Source organism: Lissotriton helveticus, chromosome 9, assembly GCF_964261635.1.
Source record: "Lissotriton helveticus chromosome 9, aLisHel1.1, whole genome shotgun sequence".
In the NCBI taxonomy this organism is placed as follows: domain Eukaryota; kingdom Metazoa; phylum Chordata; class Amphibia; order Caudata; family Salamandridae; genus Lissotriton; species Lissotriton helveticus.
The window spans coordinates 60,699,361-60,720,501 of NC_136070.1; the positions used below are offsets into that span (position 1 = coordinate 60,699,361).

Here is a 21,141-nt window from a genome sequence, read left to right on the forward strand (position 1 = left end):
CTCAAGGCCTTCCTCCCTTCCCTTCGCGGTCAGTCGGTTCAAGTCCTGACGGACAACATGACCGCGATGTGGTACATCAACAAGCAGAGGGGAGTAGGATCGCAGTGTCTCTGTAGAGAGGCTCTGCGTCTTTGGTCCTGGGTTCAGGACCATCAGATTTGTCTGATGGCGAATCATCTGGCCGGAGTGTTGAACGTTCGTGCAGACAGTCTCAGTCGACAGTTCTCTGTCGACCACGAGTGGAGGCTTCACCCGGAGGTGGTTCACGACATCTTTCAGATGTGGGGAACTCCTCGGGTGGACCTGTTCGCCACTTACGAGAATGCGCACTGCCTGTCATTCTGCAGTCTCCAGTATCCGATGCATGGAGCCTTGGGGGACGCGTTCCAGTTGAGTTGGGGAGGTCAACTCCTTTACGCGTTTCCTCCCATACCTTTGATTCCTCGGGTTCTGAGGAAGATTCGCCAAGACCGGGCCCAAGTCATATTGGTCGCCCCGGACTGGCCAAGAAGGGTGTGGTATACAGATCTTCTCCACCTCTCCTCTCACCCGCCGCTCCGTCTCCCTCTCAGGGCAGACCTCCTCTCTCTCAGATGGAGGGGCAGGTTCTACACCCCCACCTCCAGACATTGCACCTTCATGCCTGGAGATTGAACGGGGCAACCTGAATTCCTTTTCCCTCTCGCCTGACGTTGTGGATGTCATCTTGTCAGCCAGGCGTGACTCCACTAAGTCCATCTATTCTTATAGATGGTCTAAATTTGTCACGTGTTGTGGGGAAAGGTCTATTGATCCTTTGAAGGCCCATTTGTCTAATGTTCTCCAGTTTGCCCTTTCTCTGGCGCAGCAGGGGCTTGCGGTTGCCATGGTGAAGGGTTACCTTTCGGCGCTGTCTGCATTTCTCTGTTTGCCTGACCAGCCTTCTCTTTTTAAGTCTCCTGTGGTTTTAAGGTATTTGAAGGGTCTTACTAATAAGTTCCCTCCTTCACCTTTTATTGTGCCTCAGTGGGATTTGAATCTTGTATTGACTTTTTTGATGGGTGCTCCCTTTGAGCCTCTTCATAAATGTCCCATGAGGCTTCTTACCCTTAAGACAGTCTTCCTAGTTGCAATAACCTCGGCAAGGAGGGTTAGTGAGCTTCAAGCTATTAGTTCCAAGCCCCCATTCCTGACCATTCATGCTGATCGAATGGTTCTTAGGACCAGGGCTGCTTTTCTGCCTAAGGTGGTACCTCCCTTCCATCTAGGACAGTCCATTACCCTTCCCACCTTCTATCCTCCCCCTCACCCTTCCAAGGAGGAAGAGAGACTGCACCGTCTGGACCCTAAGAGGGCGGTGTCCTTTTACTTGGACAGATCCAAGGACTTTCGTTTGGAAGACCAGCTCTTTGTTGGGTTTGCTGGCTGCAAGAAAGGAAGAGCGGTCCATAAAAGAACTTTATCGAGATGGATCGTCCTCTGCATAAAGATCTGCTACTCTTTGGCCGGTAAGGAACCACCAGAGGGTATAAGGGCTCATTCTACAAGGGCTAAGTCTTCAACCTCAGCATTGGCTAGAGGTGTACCTGTTGAGGATATTTGTAGGGCGGCAACTTGGTCTTCCCTCCACACTTTCGCGAAGCATTACTGCTTGGATTCCGAAGTGAGGAGGGACGGTCACTTTGCTCGCTCTGTCCTTCAGGATTTCCTGGTTTAGAAGAGTGGACACCCTCCTCCGGGAGAGGGGACTGCTGTGGGACTCTATTCACAAGGTGAGGAATCCACACGGCAGATGTATCTATCAGAAGAACAAGTTACTTACCTTCGGTAACGCTTTTTCTGGTAGATACAATATCTGCCTGTGGATACCTCACTGACCCACCCGCCTCCCCGTTGTCCACTCTTCTATGCCAGTGTTACTGTGTTGTAATTATTTTGTTGTCAAGGAGATGTTTTAACTGCTTTCCTGCATTTGCTTTGCACTGTGTGTTTTGCCTTGACTATTGTATACTGTGTATACTATGTATATATCTACTGTCATTGGTCCGTCCGTGTGCCTCGATGGCACGGAAAAAAGGGCGGAAGTGATGTCATCACGCCGGCGTGGGCCTGTTATAGGCGTCGGTGACGTCAGCGGAGTCGCGTGCGAGGCCGTGTCTCTGTGACGTCCTAGTCCACGTCGGCGCGAGGCTACGAAAAGAATTTCCGAATGTTGCTGAAGCAAGGGGGATATTCACAAGGTGAGGAATCCACAGGCAGATATTGTATCTACCAGAAAAAGCGTTACCGAAGGTAAGTAACTTGTTCATTGGACACACAACGGATCCAGGCCTTTGTCTCAAACGAAAGGCAACAACAAATTTGCAATCTAGCTCACAAGGTAAGATTAAAAAAGTCAGTTTCAGTCCGGCAGTTCAAATCCTTTTTAGGAATGATCTCTTCTTACATCCCCTTAATACCCAACTGCCGCCTCAGGATGAGGCCCCTACAAGAAGAACTCAACCACCAATGGTTACAAGTTTCAGGGTCGTTCGACGATCTCATTCAGGTCACTCTCGGATACGAAAAGCCTTCCTCTGGTGGCTCAGAAAAAGAATGTAGAGCAGGGATGTGCATTCCTCCAAGAAGCGCCAAATTTTACAATCACCACAGATGCGTCCCTCAAGGGTTGGGGAGCACATCTTCAAGGGCTGACGGTCAGCGGAAAATGGAGCCCTCAAAAACGGAAGTGGCATATCAACCTGCTGGAACTACAAGCAATCTTCTTGGCCCCAAGATAATTTCGAACAGTCCTTCTAGGAGCCACAGTACTGATTCGAACAGACAATACTACAAGTATGCATTACTTAAACAAACAGGAAAGCACAAGACCTGCTCAGCTCTCTCAACAAGCCTAAGAAATCTGGGTCTGGGCAATACGGCACAGGATCAATCTTTCACCAGTTCACGTACCAGGAATTTCCAATGTTCTGGCGGATTCCCTCAGCCGGTACACGGTATCCACTCACGAATGGGAACTACATCAGCCAACGGTGGATCGAGTTTTTCAGGAGTGGGGTCATCCCGATCTAGACCGCTTTGCGACCAAACAGAAAAGCAAATGCCTATTCTTTCCAAGCTGGCTTCCCCACAAGGCATCTCAGGGGAACGCGTTTTCGATGAATTGGTTGCAAATATATGCTTACGCTTTTCCTCCGATCCCGTTGGTTCCTAGAGTTATCCGGAAAATGAAGAGAGAACCTGGTTGCTTACTTCTCATTGCTCCCAGGTGGCCTCGCCAGTTCTGGTTCACCGAACTTCTCCTCCTATCAGAATGCGATCCCATTCAGTTTTGACCAATACCGAACCTCCTGTCCATTCAGAATGGGAACATTTGCCACCCGGACCCTGCATCTCTGAAATTAGCAGCCTGGCGCCTGAGCACTTAGAATTCGCTCATCTAAATATCCCTGCAATTTGCAAAGAAGATCTGGACAACGCTTGAGCGCCTGCCACGATAAAGACATACAGGCTTAAATGGAAACGATTCTGCATATGGTGTCAATCTGCCAATATTCACCCGATTCACGCAACACCTGAACCGATATTACCGTTCTTACATTTAGCGAGATCAGGCCTTTCTGATAGATACATCTGCCGTGTGGATTCCTCACCTTGTGAACTCCGCTGACGTCACCGACGCCTATAACAGGCCCACGCCGGCGTGATGACATCAGTTCCCTTTTTTCCGCGTCGTCGACGCTAACGGTTATCGGGAATCTCAGTAGCCAACTGATACTTTGTTGTCTATTTGTTGCCATTTTCTGCTTCTCTGTATCCTGTCTCTTCAACGATGTCTTCAAAGAAGACCAGCTTCAAGCCCTGCAGGGAATGCGGTAAAATGATGTCCATTACCGACCCACACAGCGACTGCATCTGGTGCTTGAGCTCGGACCATGATGTGGATGATTGTTCTTCGTGTAAGAAGATGAACCCGAAGGCCCTGAGGGAGAGAGAGGCGAAGCTCCTGGTGGCTAAGCTGAAAGCTGGAAAGGAGAAATCGTCGAGGTCTCGTTCTCGAAGGGCGAGGTCGAGGTCAAGATCGAGGTCGAGGTCACGATCTCGAGGGAGGTCATCTTCGAAGTCGGCTTCGGATCATGTTTCGAAGAAGAAGAAACATAAGAAGAGGAGACATGAGTCCCGACATCGTTCTGGTAAGGAGTCGGGGTCGAGGTCACTGAAGAAGGTGGTGACTCTTGATGTTTCGGAACCAGAACCTGAAGGTGAGGCCTCTCCATCGGAGTCGCGGGTGCCGTCTCCGACTCCGGCTCCGAATCCGTCTCCGGATCCGTCTCCAGCGCCGTCCCCGGCCCGGTTTATGCCTTACATGCCGGCTCCGATGCCGCCTTGGCATTTTCCGCCTCCACCGAAGCCATCGATGCTGGTCCCGACGTCGCCTGCTCCGAGTCGGCCTCGAGCACATCACTCCGAGCCATCGAGTTCGATTCCGACGTCGATCCCGAATCCGTCGGAGCCGGTGGTGGATCCGGTTGCAAAACGTGTTAAGGTGAGATCCAGAAGGGAGGCTCAACGCCTGTTGGAAGAAAGGAGATTCTTAGATTCACATTCTGATATGGAAGAAGGTGAATTGGATGAGAACTGCTTTGAGGAGTTGGCAGACACAGGAAGCCTGGATTTCTCTCCAAAGTGGGAATTGCCCTCAGGCTCTAGTACGCCTTCTAAGGATGTTCAACCCTAACATTTAGTTATGAGGAAGGCTGCTGATCTCCTTAAATTGACTTTGCCGACTGCGGAATTTAAATCTAATATTCTGGCTGAAGTCTTGCATTCTCCAAGTTCAGTGGTGGAACCTCTTCTTCCTTTTAATGATGCTCTGACAGAGCCCATTTTGGAGGTATGGAAGAAACCGTTGTCGGCTCCTGCTGTTTCCAAGAGTGTAGCCAGGAGGTACAGGGTTGCTCCTGACGACCCTGCCTTTTTGACCTCTCACCCTTCACCGGAGAGCTTAGTCATTCAGGCAGCATGTTCCAAGAAGAACGTTAGTGCTTTTCCCCAGGTTCCTTGTGAAAAGGATGCAAAGAAGCAGGATCAGGTGGCAAAGAAGACCTTCTCCTCTGCCAGTATGGCATTAAAGTCAACAAATGCCACTTGTCTGATGGGGAGGTATATGCATGCACTTATGGACTCTTTGCGTGTTCTTGCTCCAAAGGTTCCTGATGCCAGCAGGAAGGACTTTGAGGAAGTGATCTCTGACGCTCAGGCAGCAGCTCGCCAGGTCATTCAGAGTGGTCTGGATACTGCAGACTCTGTGGCGCGCATCATGGGCACTGCTGTCGCTACTAGGAGGTCCGCCTGGTTAAGATCCTCGGACTTTTCGGCGGATGTTCAGGCTACATTGTTAGATCTTCCCTTCGATGGTTCTGGCCTCTTTGGGAAGAAAGCTGATGCGGACCTTGAGAGGTTTAAGGATAGTAGAGCGACTGCCAAGTCTTTAGGTCTTCAGATAAGAGGTTCTTCGACTGGCAGAAGAATCAGGGGTTTTGGTCGCTCTTCCTTTCGGAATTTCCGGCAAGGCCAGCAGCAGCAGCAACAACAGCAGCAGCAGCAAAATTCCTTATATAGGTCATATAGGGGAAAGCAGAGAGCACGTCCTCGTGGACGTCAGGCCTCTTCCTCCTCCACTTCCTCCAACCCCCCTGCCCCTGAGAAGCAGCCCAAGATCCGCCATTCAGGATCATGTGGGTCCGGTTGGGGGCCGGCTTACCCATTTTCTACAGGATTGTGAATCGGTTACATCAGATCTTTGGGTTCTCAATCTTGTAGAAAATGGGTATGCCCTTCCCTTTCGGGAATTCCCTCCCAATTACTCGCCTTGTCAAAATTTTTGCACCGAGGAACATCTGTCACTTCTGCAGGAGGAAGTGTTGACTCTGTTAAGAAAGGGTGCGATAGAGGTGGTCCCAGAGCAGGAAAGGGGTCAGGGATGCTACTCCCGGTATTTCCTGATTCCAAAGAAGGATGGCAGACTTCGTCCAATCCTGGATCTCAGGATCTTGAATCTCTATCTGAAGCAGGAGAAATTCAAGATGCTCACCCTTGTTCAGGTTCTTCAGGCGCTGCAAGAAGAAGACTGGATGGTGTCGCTCGACTTGCAGGATGCTTACTTTCACATCCCAATCCTGAAGTCGCACAGGAGGTATCTCCGTTTTACAGTGGGATCGCAGCATTACCAGTTTGCGGTCCTTCCGTTTGGACTTACTACTGCGCCTCGAGTCTTCACCAAGGTGATGGCAGTGGTGGCGGCGCATCTCAGGAGATCAGGGATTCCAGTATTCCCTTATTTGGACGACTGGCTGATCAAAGCAGAGTCGTCAGAGAGAGTGCTCCATCATCTGCGAGAGACAACTCAGTTGTTGTACAGGTTGGGTTTTTCAATAAACGTGCCCAAGTCTCACCTGGTGCCCTCCCAGCGCAACCTGTTCATAGGTGCTGTACTGGACACAACTGTATGTCGTGCATTCCCTCCTCCTCAAAGGATTCGCGACATACAGGAGATGATTCCTTTATTTTACAATGGAGCGGTCGTTCCAGTCCTGAAGGTCCTTCGCCTGCTCGGTCTGTTGTCTTCATGCATTCTGTTGGTCAACCATGCGCGCTGGCACATGAGGGCGCTCCAGTGGTGCCTCCGCAGGCAGTGGTATCAGCACAACGGAGATCTCAGGGAGTCAGTGAGGATCTCCAGAGAAGCTGCGGCGGATCTGTCTTGGTGGGGCGTGGAAGGCAACCTGTCTCAAGGAAAACCTTTCCAACTGCCTCCATCGGTGGCCACAGTGATAACGGATGCATCCACTCTTGGGTGGGGTGCTCATCTGGGGGATCTGGAGGTCAAGGGCCTTTGGTCTCCAGAGGAAAGGTTGCTTCACATCAACCTTCTAGAATTGCGGGCGATACGTTTAGCGCTCAAGGCCTTCCTCCCTTCCCTTCGCGGTCAGTCGGTTCAAGTCCTGACGGACAACACGACCGCGATGTGATATATCAACAAGCAGGGAGGAGTAGGATCGCAGTGTCTCTGCAGAGAGGCTCTGCGTCTCTGGTCCTGGGTTCAGGACCATCAGATTTGTCTGATGGCGAATCATCTGGCCGGAGTGTTGAACGTTCGTGCAGACAGTCTCAGTCGGCAGTTCTCTGCCGACCACGAGTGGAGGCTTCACCCGGAGGTGGTTCACGACATCTTTCAGATGTGGGGAACTCCTCGGGTGGACCTGTTCGCCACTTACGAGAATGCGCACTGCCTGTCATTCTGCAGTCTCCAGTATCCGATGCAAGGAGCCTTGGGGACGCGTTTCAGTTGAGTTGGAGAGGTCAACTCCTTTACGCGTTTCCCCCCATACCCTTGATTCCTCGGGTTCTGAGGAAGATTCGCCAAGACCGGGCCCAAGTCATATTGGTCGCTCCAGACTGGCCAAGAAGGGTGTGGTATACAGATCTTCTCCACCTCTCCTCTCACCCGCCACTCCGTCTCCCTCTCAGGGCAGACCTCCTCTCTCAGATGGAGGGGCAGGTTCTACACCCCCACCTCCAGACATTGCACCTTCATGCCTGGAGATTGAACGGGGCAACCTGAATTCCTTTTCCCTCCCGCCTGACGTTGTGGATGTCATCTTGTCAGCCAGGCGTGACTCCACTAAGTCCATCTATTCTTATAGATGGTCGAAATTTGTCACATGGTGTGGGGAAAGGTCTATTGACCCTTTCAAAGCCCTTTTGTCTAATGTTCTCCAGTTTGCCCTTTCTCTGGCGCAGCAGGGACTTGCGGTTGCCACAGTGAAGGGTTACCTTTCAGCGCTGTCGGCATTTCTCTGTTTGCCTGACCAGCCTTCTCTTTTCAAGTCTCCTGTGGTGTTAAGGTTTTTGAAGGGCCTCACTAATAAGTTTCCTCCTTCACCTTTTATTGTGCCTCAGTGGGATTTAAATCTTGTATTGACCTTTTTGATGGGTGCTCCCTTTGAGCCCCTTCACAAATGTCCCATGAGGTTTCTTACCCTTAAGACAGTCTTCCTCGTTGCAATAACCTCGGCAAGGAGGGTTAGTGAGCTTCAAGCTCTTAGTTTCAAGCCCCCTTTCTTGACCATTCATGCTGATCGAATGGTTCTCAGGACCAGGGCTGCTTTTCTGCCTAAGGTGGTAACTCCCTTCCACCTAGGACAGTCCATTACTTTACCTACCTTCTATCCTCCCCCTCACCCTTCTAAGGAGGAAGAGAGACTGCACCGTCTGGACCCTAAGAGGGCGGTGTCCTTTTACTTGGACAGATCCAAGGACTTTCGTTTGGAAGACCAGCTTTTCGTTGGATTTGCTGGCTGCAAGAAAGGAAGAGCGGTCCATAAAAGAACTTTGTCGTGATGGATCGTCCTCTGCATAAAGATCTGCTACTCTTTGGCCGGTAAGGAACCACCGGAGGGTATAAGGGCTCATTCTACAAGAGCTAAGTCTTCAACCTCAGCATTGGCTAGAGGTGTACCTGTTGAGGATATTTGTAGAGCGGCAACTTGGTCTTCCCTCCACACTTTCGCGAAGCATTACTGCATGGATTCCGAAGTGAGGAGGGACGGTCACTTTGCTCGCTCTGTCCTTCAGGATTTCCTGGTTTAGAAGAGTGGACACCCTCCTCCGGGAGTGGGGACTGCTGTGGGACTCTATTCACAAGGTGAGGAATCCACACGGCAGATGTATCTATCAGAAGAACAAGTTACTTACCTTCGGTAACGCTTTTTCCGATAGATACAATATCTGCCTGTGGATTCCTCACTGACCCACCCGCCTCCCCGTTGTCCACTCTTCTATGCCAGAGTTACTGTATTGTATTTATTTTGTTGTCAAGGAAATATTTTAACTGCTCTCCTGCATTTGCTTTACACTGTGTGTTTTGCCTTGACTTTTGTGTACTGTGTATACTATGTACATTTCTACTGTCATTGGTCCGTCCGTGTGCCTCGATGGCACGGAAAAAAGGGCGGAACTGATGTCATCACGCCGGCGTGGGCCTGTTATAGGCGTCGGTGACGTCAGCGGAGTCGCGTGCGAGGCAGTGTCTCTGTGACGTCCAAGTCCACGTCGGCGCGAGGCTACGAAAAGAATTTCCGAATGTTGCTGACGCAAGGGGATATTCACAAGGTGAGGAATCCACAGGCAGATATTGTATCTACCAGAAAAAGCGTTACCGAAGGTAAGTAACTTGTTCTTCTCACTCAACCTTAAAGGTGTTTTTGGCGGCCATCTCAAGATTCCAGCAAGATGGTTCCAATTCTCTCTACTCGACAAGGATAATACAACAATTCTTTAGAGGGCTATTCCGAATGTTTCCTCCTGTCTGTCGCCCGCCTCCATCCTGGCATCTCAATGTGGTACTAGCGCAGCTCATGCGGCACCCCTTTGAGCCGACTCATAGAGTGGATTTCAAATTTCTATCCTGGAGGGTGGCCTTGACTTCAACCAGAAGAGTCAGTGACATTCAAGCTTTCACCATAAATTCACCTTTTCTACAGTTCTCTTCCAATTCTGTGGTGTTACGCACAAACCCCAGTTTTATGCCGAAGGTGCCTTCGGACTTTCACTCAACGAACCAGTCATCTTAAAGACATTTTTTCCTAATCCACAATCCCCTGCAGAAAGGGGTTTGCATACCCTTTACATCGAGAGATGTCTCAAGTTTTATTTGCAAAGGACCTCTACCATTCGCAAAATAGATCAATTGTTTGTTGCCTACGGAAAAATCCGACAAGGACAGGCAGTGTCGAAACAAACTATAGCTCGCTGGATTTCTGCTGCTATTGACTTCTGCCATCAACAAGCTGGAAGACATTTACAGGCAACTCCAAGAGCACACTTTATGAGGGCGGTCTCTTCCTCTACTGCTCTTTTTGCTGGTGTTCCTCTTCAACAAATCTGCAGAGCAGCAACTTGGTCGAGCAGACATACTTTTACCAAGCACAACTGTTTGGATGCTGCCAGCAATGCTGATACATCAGTGGGACAAGCGGTTCTCCGCAATCTTTTCAAATAAGGTGAGCCTCTGTTCTTCCCTCCTCCTCTGTACTGCTCAGACACTTACTATCATGCCTAATATATAATAGCATTGACCTATGTTTGCAAGCTTGCATGTTTTTATGCATAATGGTAGCATTCTTATTATATTAGTGCATATGTTTTTATACACATGTTTATGTTGCAAATAGCATCTTCCAAGCCTTATTTGGTATTCTGATTCAGGCATGTGAATCTATGAAAGACACCGCAATACTGGAGAAGAACAATAGTTACTTACCTGTAATCTGTGGTTTTCCAGTATTGGTGTCGTTCATAGATTCACATACAACCCGCCCACCTCCCCTCAGAGGCTGGTTTACGCTTTTATCTCTTGGTTACACTCTTGTGCGAGAAAATCTGAGAGCCTGAGCCTCTGGGGAGAACATTCTGGTGGGTGCTGTCGCCTGTTTGGCTGCAGTTTGGACTTGGTATAATGACTATGATAGTCATAGATGTGGAACTTTTTCTTTGTAGCTTTGGGCTATTTTACTTCCTGGTTTCATGCTACCAAGAGTTTTGGGTTATTATGTGCATAGTTATTGCTTTTTATGTACCGTGGGACTCCCACTCCGACGACAGGGAATGATTCAGGCATGTGAATCTATGAAAGACACCAATACTGGAGAACCACAGATTACAGGTAAGTAACTATTGTTCTTCTCCTTCATCTATTTATATGCATCACTAATTAGATGACAAGGCGTTAAGAGAGTAATAGTTACTTCCGCCATTTACCCAAGCTTTGTTGAATATCTCCACTTTCACATTCAGAGCACTAGGCAGAAATCTCATTAGATTAAAACAGACTTTGGCAGCACCCAGATGAGAATGACCAGACCACAAGGGGGGTCCTGAGTACCCTGTTCCTATTAATTCAGAGGAAGGCCAGCCCCCTTACTTGTAATCCGTGCATACTGAGTAAAAGGGCCTGAAGAGCACCCTACCATACACCCCCTGAGTAACACTCTCCATAAAACTCTGAGGAGCACTCCACCTTACAACCGTGATGAGCTCTCCACCATAAAACCCTGAGTTACGCTCTACCATTCAACTCTGAGGAACGCTCTACCATACAACCCTGAGGAGCACTCCACCATACAACCACGAGGAGCGCTCCACCATACAACCCAGAGGAGCACTCCACCATAAAACCCTGAGGAGCACTCCACCATACAACCCTGAGGAGCACTCCCCCATAACACCCTGAAGGGCACTCCACCATACAATCGGGAAGAGCACTCTGCCAAACCACTCTACTGTAACATTTTATTTTGCTTTTGGCATTGGGCTAAAGTAATTTTTCCTCAACTACTTTTATTGTGATAATATACTAACCTTGACGCCATACAGTTGGTTTCAACCTTAATTTGGCCTCCTGCCACCTTATCATAGGGACAGTGGATTGCCAAGAAAGCAGTCATTATTCCAGTTATAAATTTGAAGTTAGGCTAAGAACCAATTATTGTCAATGGTATAATCAAAGATATGTCTTCCAGCAACAGACGGTTGCCATAGATACACAGTTCATGTTAAAGAGCAGTTTCCTTTCACTCTTCAGTTTCAGTACAGTAATTATGCCTTTTCAAAGCTTCAGTTGCCATACATTCTGGCTGGTAATGAGCTGCCGAGCAAGTGCTTCTCTGGTCTGCCATGGTCTTTGGTTCTTCCAAGGTATATAAAAATGGCATTGAGAGTGACGTGCATCTGATAGAGACATCTTACCTTTGAACTTACAGGCGTCAGGCTGGATCTGCAAGGTTTTTGGTAGCAGTACCCCTGCGCCCCGGTGGGTGGCGTTGGTAAACTCCGTGTGACGTCGATGGCGTTGTGTTCATTGAAGCTGTTACGTCCGCATCGTCAATATAACCACCACTCAAGCACGCTGACGTCAGTATTTTTCCTTCCGCGGCAGCCAGCGTCGATTCGTTGAAGAGAGCTACTCCCTGTCATTCTTTGACAGACTTTTTCCGACTTTTGTTAAATCTGTTGGTGTTTTAGAATGTCAAGTAAGAAGACCACAGGATTCAAACTGTGCAGCGCCTTTCACCGCGCCATGTTGGTTACAGACCCCCATTTGGTTTGTCTGTGGTGTCTGGAACGCGACCACATCTCCAAGTCGTGCTCCGGCTGCCGGGCCATGGTGCCGAAGGCTTTGAGGGAGCGGTCCCTGAAGCTTCTCGCAGTCCAGCGTGCGGCACCGTGGAGTTCGCCTCGCCGGTCTTGATTCCGGTACCGGTCCCGGTCTTGGTTGAGAGGAAGATCTGAGCACCGCTCTGGGGATTCGAAGTCCTCTTTGTCGAAGTTGGGTAAGAGGCACCACAAAAAGCACAATAAGTCGGAGCGTGCTTCAACTTTGCCCCGCCCATCTTGTGACGCGGCGGAGGAACCTCGGTGCTCAAGGCCCTGCTCTGCGGAGTAGGTGCTGGGTCAGCCCCATTTCCCTCCCTTTCCAGGGCTGGAAGCGACTCCCGCCCAACTCAAGGAATTTTATGATGCCATAAGTGTCATATTTGGGCAGCCTGACCCTGCTGGCATGCCTTTGGGCCCCGTAGTCTCAGAGGATGGAGGGGCCTCAAAGGTTCCCTTGCCTGCAGCTCCGACCCCGGCTGCAGAGCCTCCGACACCGGTCACATCTCCACAGCGACCATCCCCTGCATCGCGTCCGGTGCCGAGGTCCTCGGCGTCACCGGAGCCTACTGGCGTCGCGTCGCCGATCCACATTCCCAATGACACGTAGCTGGTCGCCGTACGTCTCCATGCTGTTTTTCCTGCCCTACTCTGAAGAGGTAGGAATGAAGGAAGAGGATTGGGAGGAGGAGCAGGACCCCCTAGAAATTCCGCCTCAGCAAAACCTGGACCGGTACAAGGAATTGGGTGACGCCAGTGGTCTGCACACCTCCCCAGATCTGGCATGCTTTTCCCTCCTACCCTGGCTACGTAGGAGGGAGTAACCTTTAACATGGTGGTGCATAGAGCTGTGGAGGTCCTTTACCTACAGCTTCCTACAGTAGCAGACTCGCTAGGTAGAGTGATTTCCACTTCAGTGGCAGTTCGTCACCACGCCTGGCTGAGAACATCTGGTTTTTTGGGGATGTCCAAGCCAACCCTCATGGACATGCCCTTTGATTGCTCCCATCTCTTTGGAGACAAGGCGGACACTGCCCTCGAGTGCTTCAAGGACTTGCAGGCGACAGCCAAGTCCTTCGGCCTCACTACGGCCCCCCGGAGTTCATCTAGCTTTTGCTCCTTTGGTGGCTACAGAAGGGGCTACCAGCAGTGCCAACCCTATTCTGGCGGGAGGGCCCTGCAAGTTCAGCAACCTCTACGGGGCCGTGGACACTGCTCACCCCGGCCTCATGGGTCCAGGAGCCAGAAATCGTGCTAAACCACTTTCCCATCTTCCACCGCAAACCCTTCCTAGTCTGATCCTCCAGGAACACTGTCTGACAGTTGGTGGCAGAATACTCCATCACTTCCACCACTGGCAAACCATCACATGAGACAGGTGGGTGCTGCAAAAAGTCCGGAGGGGCTACTCCCTCCTCTTCAAGACTACCCCTCCATCTATGCCTCCAACATACGATCAGCTGATGGAAGATCACCTTGCCTTACTCTGCAAGGAAGTCACTGCTCTCTTGGCCAAGGGAGCTATAGAGAGGGTTCCTGGGCCTGAAGTAGGCTGTGGTTGCTAATCCCTTCACTTCCTTGCCCCCAAGAAGGACGGAGGCCTTGGTCCTATCCTAGATCTCAGAACCCTCAATTTCTTCCTCAAGAAGGAGAAATCAAAATGCTCACCCTTGCTCAGGTCCTGTCTGCCCTGGACCCAGGAGACTGGATGGTAGCGCTGGCCTTGCCGGATGCCTACTTTCATGTCCCCATCCTGCCTACCCATCGTCGCTACTTGTGGTTTATGGTGGACCATGAGCACTTTCAGTTCACGTGCTTCACTTCAGCCTCATCAGTGCCTGTCGGGTGTTCATGAAAGTGATGGCTGTGGTCGCAGCTCATCTATGGAAATCTGGGGTCCCAATCTTCCCCTATCTTGACGACTGGTTGTTGTAGGTGGGCTTGCCCCAAGCAGTCGTCTTCCACCTCTGGACGAAGGCGAACCTTTTGCATTCGCTGGGGTTCACTATCAACATGTCGAAGTAACACCTGACTCCCTCTCAGTCGGTTCTTTTCATTGGGGTGGTTCTGAACACGGAGCCGTTTCAGGCCTATCCTCCCGAACGGCGAGTCCAGGTATTCAGGCTATGATACCGATGTTTCAGCCTCTAATCTGGGTTCGGGTGAACTGACTCTGACTCCAGCATCCTGCTAGTGACCCATGCAAGGTGGCACAAGCGGGCTCTGGAGTGGGACTTGAAGTTCTAATGGGCACAGCATTGAGGAAATCTTGCCGACCTGGTCCAGATTTCAGAGGGAACTGTGAAAGATCTGCAGTGGTAGTTGACGGACCGCAAGCGGTTCAACGGCAGACCCCTCTCCCTTCCCCACACAGATCTCACAGTAGTGACTGATGTGTCTTTTCTGGGATGGGGTGGCCATCTGGGGAAGGTGGAGAACACAGGACTCTGGTCTCCAGCAGAAGTCAAGCTCCATATCAATCTGCTGGAGCTTCGGGCGATCTGACTGGCACTAAAAGCCTTTTTGCCATCCATAAAGGGAAGGATTGTTCAAGTGTTTACAGACAACACTACCGCCATGTGGTCCTACTACAAACGGCGGGTGGGATCATGGACCCTCTGTCAAGAGGCCCTGTGTCGCTGGTCTTGGCTGGAACATCAGGGAATTTCCCTGGTGATTCAACACCTGGCTGGTTCTCTGAACTCCAGGGCATACAAGCTCAGCCAAAAGTTCCTTGCGGATCACGAATGGCGTCTCCATCTGGAGGTGGCACAATAACTCTTTCAGCGGTGGGGAGAGCCTTGGTTAGATCTGTTCACCTCCGAAGAGAACGTGCAATGTCAGCTGTTTTGTGCGTTGGAGTTTCCGAGGCAGCACTTGCTTGTCTACGCTGTTCATTGCGAGTGGAGCTCAGGCCTCCCATACGCCTTTCCACCCATACCACTTTTGCTTAGAGTGCTCAAGAAGATCAGGAGAGACCAGGCACAAGTAATTTTTGTGGCCCCCACTGGGCACAGAGAGATTGGTACCCCAAGCTTCTGGACATGAGCATTGATCCTCCGATAAGGCTGCCCCGTCAGGAGGATCTTCTGTTGCAGCAGCTGGGGAGGGTCCTCTACCCAAACCTGTCCACTCTCTTCCTCCTTGCATGGAGATTGAGTGGCGATAGTTGACAGCTTTTGACCTTCTTCCTGAAGTCTGTGAGGATATCTTGGCAGCCAGGCATCCCTGTACCAAATCAGCATACACCTGCCGATGGAATACATTTTGTAAATATTGTACAGATTGGTCTGTTGACCCTCTAGCTGCTCCCTCTTCTGAATTTGTACTCTTCATACTTTCTTTGGCCTGGCAGGGCTCTGCTCTGGGCACCTTGAGGGGCTACCTTTTGGTCCCTTCTTCTTTTCTTCGGCTGCCTGATCATCCATCTTTGTTCAAATCTTCAATTGTGCAGAGATTTTTGAAGGGGCTAACCCATTTGTTTCTTCCTTCACCCTTGATCATGCCAAAGTGGGACCTTAATTTGGTGTTCACCTTCTTGATGTGTGCACCGTTTAACTGCCCTCTGCGGTTGCTCACCATTAAGACAGCTTTTTTGGTGGCAATGGTAGGAGAGTCAACAAACTACAGGCGCTTTCATCAAAGCCTCCTTACCTGACGAGCTTTCCAAGCAAGGTAGTACTCCAGACAAGGGCATCTTTTCTTCGTAAGGATTTAACACTTTTCCATCTGGGACAGTTGGTCACCTGCCCACCTTCTATGTGTCCCCGCATCCTTCCAAGGAAGAGGAACGTCTTCACCTTCTGAACCCAAAAAGAGCATTGTCGTTCTACCTTGATCGAACAAAAGAGTTCTGGGTGGTCGATCAACTCTTTAGAGGGTATGTGGGCACAAAGAGAGTTTGTGTTGTCCAGAAGAGGACAATACCCTGTTGGGTTATTCTCTGCAAGAAAATTTGCTACGCCTTAGCGAAGAAGGAGCCTCCTGAAGGGCTCAGGGCCCATTCCACCAGTGTGAGAGTGGTCACCACGGCTCTCCAGTGTGGTGTTCCTGTAGCAGATATTTGCCAAGCTGCCACGTGGGAGTCTCTACACACGTTTGCCAGACACTACTACCTGGACTCCCAGGTTCAAAGAGAGGGCCTTTTTGCTTGCCCTGTTTTGCAGGATTTTCTGGTCTGAACCATTCCGTAGTCCCTCCTCCAGGGTTGGCATTGCTTGGGTATCTGTTCAAGGGTAAGGAATCTGCGGCTAGATGTCGCTATCAGATGGACAAGTTACTTACCTTCAGTAACGCCTTATCTGGTAGAGACATGATCTAGCCACAGTTTCCTTACCGACTCTCCCATCCGCCCCACACTGTGGAATTGGTTTTAAATTTCTGATAGATACATCTGCCAGTGGATTCCTTGCCTTCTCCAGGGCTATGTACCCCACTGGGGCTCCTGCTGGATCTAGGGCTGCTTTGCTGCGTTGGCAGGGGCCTGGGAAGGAGAAGAGGAGGAGGAGGAGGAGGAGGTGACTTGACAACCTCTGGGACGAGCTCTTTGTCTGCCCCTATACGCCTTGTACAGTGTGTTTTGCTGCTGCTGCGGCTGCTGCTGAGTTGACTTGTAGGAACGAAAAGAAGATCTGCCAAACCCTCTAAAACGTTTCCCAAAGGTGCCCCTGGTCTGAAGGCCCAACGACTTAGCCGTCGCCCTGCTGTCTTTAAAACGTTCTAAAGCAGCGTCTGCCTTTTTGCCAAACAAACCAGACCCGTTGAATGGTAGATCCATTAATGCAGATTGGACATCTGTTGAAAAATCAGACGATTTTAGCCATGCAGCTCTCCTCGTAGCCACCGAAGAGCCCATGACCCTCGCCACAGAGTCTGCTGTGTCCAAACCACTCTGGATCACCTGCCTTGCAGCAGCCTGAGTGTCCGAGATTACCTCCTGGAAGTCTTTCCTATTATCCTCCGGTATCTTTGGCACCAACTGTTTTACAGTATCCATGAGGGCGTGGATATAACGCCCCATCAGGCAGGTCGCGTTTGTGGACTTCAACGCCATGCTGGCGGAGTAGAAAACCTTTTTAGCAGCCTGATCCTGTTTCCTCAACTCCTTTTCTGCAGGAACCTGTGGAAAAGCTCCCGTTGATCTCTTGGAACAGGCCGCCTGCACCACAAAACTCTCAGGCAGAGGGTGAGTGGACAAAAATTCCGGGTCATCAGGGGCAGCTCTATATCTCCTGGCAACAGCCCTAGATACCGCAGGAGCTGACAAAGGTTTCGTCCAAACTTCTAAAATTGGCTCTGCAAGGGCATCATTAAAAGGCAGCATTGGTTCAATCACTGAAGATGGTGAGTGAAGGACCTCTGTGAGAAGATTCGCCTTAAACTCAGCAGTAGGCAGAGTAATGTTCAATAAGTTTGCCGCCTTCCTTATCACGACATGGTAAGGAGCCACATCTTTAGAGGGTGCATCAGACACTGAGACTAAATCCCACTCAGGGGACAGTTCAAGGCCACTAGTCACCGTCAGGTCATCAAATGGGTCCTCAGACTCCTGCAGCTCACCCTCCTCCAAATTTTCCTCTCAAAACCTCTCTTCCTCCATAAGCCTCTGGGCTTCACGCCTCGACCTGTGCTTCACATACGATGCCGACGGATCCACTATCGACTCTGTCGGAGCCGGTGCCGGCGCCGATCCTGACGTCGAACGAGGAAGTTTCACACAAGGTCGTTCAGGGTTCGGCATCGGAGTTGATGGATTCGGCGTCGATGGATTCGGCGTCGATGGATTCGGCGTCAACGGCTTCGGCGTCGATGGCTTCGAAGTCGAAGGCCTCGCCGGCGCCGGAAAATGCCAATGCGGCGCTGGAGCCGGCATAAAGGGCATAAAGGGCGCAGGAGCATAGGCCTGGGGAACACCCAGACTAAACGTCATCGGACCCGTGGGACCAGCAGGAGCCCCAGTGGGGTACATAGCCCTGGAGAAGGTGAGGAATCCACAGGCAGATACTGTATCTACCAGAAAAAGCGTTACTGAAGGTAAGTAACTTGTTCGTCAGGGGCGTTCCCATTGCAGGGCCCTTGTTGTTAATTTTTCAACACACCATGGTCAGTCTCTTCGTGGCTCTGTGCTTCTGTTACACGACGCCCTCAACGTTACGCAGAATCAACCGATGCCACCTACCGGCTCGCAGGGGTACTGCTACAAAAAATCTTCTGGATCCAGCCTGACTCCTGGTAGTTCAAAGGTAAAGAATCTGCGGCTAGATCATGTCTCTACCAGATAAGGCATTACCGAAGGTAAGTAACTTGTCCATCTGGGTGGTCACCTGGTCTAGCTTTCAAGGTCTTTGTCCACATGGCTAACAAGGAAACCACCAGGAGGTGTTTGCGACCCTCCCCAAATTGCCCCCACTTGACGTTCAGCCCAATCAGTGCAACCAAGCATGTGTAATTACTTAGCTTTCGTGATGAGTTATCATAAAATTCGGAAAAGCTTGAAAATTATTCACCATCACCACATCATACAAACTAGCACAAAATAAATGGAAGCTGATCTCCCACGTAGTAAATTAATGATGCCCCTGGAGGCAGCGTGGCTAGTTTCTGGAAACTACGTGCAGGGTAGAAGACATCTCAAAGCTATGCAGCGTAAATCTCCTGAGCACCCGCTAATCACCTCCACACCATTTCTCTTTTCTAATGAGCGAGGACACATGGGTCCATGTTGACAAATTGTCATTTTATTCAAATTATAAACACAATATTGTTCAGAAGGGTCTGGGCACTTGTAGAGGAATGGAGTGCATTGTTAAAAGAGGAGTTTTTCTCAGTCAGTCTGCTAAAGATTGACTTTAATGTAAACATACATGTATAGGCTTTGGGTGTGGTGATAACTCACTGCTTCAGCTAAAGACAATGTACAGCTTGACCTTTAGCAATGCACTATTCAGCGAATTGTACAAGAGACTTGATGACCAAACACCAGCAATCCCAGAGGGCCCATGTTCATGCACATCTCCAACACTTGGGGCCAGATTTATCAAAGGATTGTGTTGACCATGCGTCAATCAGGGTGTCACGAGGGCGACACAATCTCCATGCCAGATTTACCAGACAACGCAAAGTCAACCTGCATGGCCCTGCGTTGCTTGAAAAATCTGGAGGAACGCAAGGCAGCGCAAGTTGCTGCCTTGCGTTACTCTGCCCTGGGAAGGCATTCCATGCGTGGAGCATGCGTGGAGCATGGGTGTTCCATGCATCCACCTTTGAATATTGGCTCATTCCCAGAATTACCAAGACTGGTTAAACTGGGAATGTGGCAAAATTCTACGCCTTCCAAGGGGAGGCACACTTAGAAAGAGTTAAAAGCCTCAGTGGATTGTTTGTGTAGGAAAGTGCCCCTTCCTGCACAAAAACAATCCTCCCTGCAACACAGGCACACTTGAACCATGGCGCAATGGTGCCTGCATTGGCACTAGGCAGTAGATTGTGTGCCAGCGCAGGCAGAGAGCAGGAATGTGCCATAAATTGTTAAATATGGCCCATTCCTGCCCTCTGCCTTTCACGCAGCGCAGCTAGTTGTCTTGCTGCATTGCATGAACTATTCATAAATCTGGCCCTGTATGTTTACAATGACTAGTCAATAGAACCAAAGAATAATGGGGAATATTATCAAGGACCGGTGTTAAAATTATCGCCGTTTTATCGGCAGGAAACTGCCGATAAAACGGCGATAATGGGCTTGATAATACGCACTTGTTCATTCCCATAGAAGCCCATGTTAACATCAGAACATGAGCTTCTATGGGAATTAATAAGGGCGTATTATCAAGCCCATTATCGCCGTTTTATCGGCAGTTTCCTGCCGATAAAACGGTGACAATTTTAACACCGGTCCTTGATAATATGTCCCAATATTCTTAGCCACACAAATTATTGATTTTCCACAGCCTACGCATGTGCTGCAACAAATCATATGTACACCCTAGCAGCTCTAACCCAACATCACAAAAAAATATCGAAAACTTCCATTTTTTAAGAATTCATGCACGGGAAAAGGAGGAGAACGTTCAAAGTATACAGGCATTGGCAAAGGAAATCGGTCTGGTGTTTTTTGTCCTGTTTTTTTCAAAACTTATCGCTGGGCCAGAATCCCTGCCCTCATCAGTCTGAAAAAATATCAGCTAAAGCAAAAATATTTTGTGTCTAAAAAAACACACATTACTATAGTAGTCCATGGCATTTAAGTTAACCACTTCAAATAGGGATATGCTCTTTATGAAAAACCAGAATGTCACAGTGAATTTAGCCAGTGGCTGACATAAGCTGGCCCACTTTCCCATGCTGTAGGGGGTGGAATAGGGTGAATGAAAAAGCAACAGACCAGTGGTTGAAGAGGAAAGTCTGAAAGCTCCCATAAGTATTTATTACATGGGAGCCTGCAATCCCTGTATAAAAGCAGTCTCTAATTAGCTTATTACAGGCCTGCAATAAAGAAATTACATAGGCGCTCAACTGTGATTATTTATTACAGTTGAGTTCAGACAAAACAATACCTGCTGCCAGTTAGAGCCAGCAGCAGAGGGGAAAGGCAGGTTACAGAGCCCAATCAAAGCAGAACTGTAAAAAAAAAGGGAAATAAAAGGTGGCATTCCTTTCTTCTTGGTTTTGTAAACAGGGATAATAAGAAGGGAGATTTTTATGACACAATATTTATATTTCCACATTTTATATACATATTGTGAGCTACAGCATTATTATTTTTAATTTAACTGATTCTAATATATTTTGCAACAAATATCTAATTGCTTTTTGGTGTGTTTCGTTTTTCACTGGAGATTCTACGTTCATTCTTCCTGTTTAAAAGCACCAACACCAAGGATTTATTTGGTTTGTGGGAAAGGTGATTGTATGACCATGCATTATAACAAATAAAGTACCCCCTGCAATACA

The 21,141-nt window shown here is 49.5% G+C and overlaps 1 protein-coding gene across 1 annotated transcript in view; it reads left to right on the plus strand.

Annotated features, from left to right (window-relative positions):
- The window catches only part of RYR3 (ryanodine receptor 3), a 1,933,484-nt gene that overhangs the window by 1,817,571 nt on the left and 94,772 nt on the right, over positions 1-21,141 (plus strand). The gene's annotated exons all lie outside the window — the stretch shown is intronic.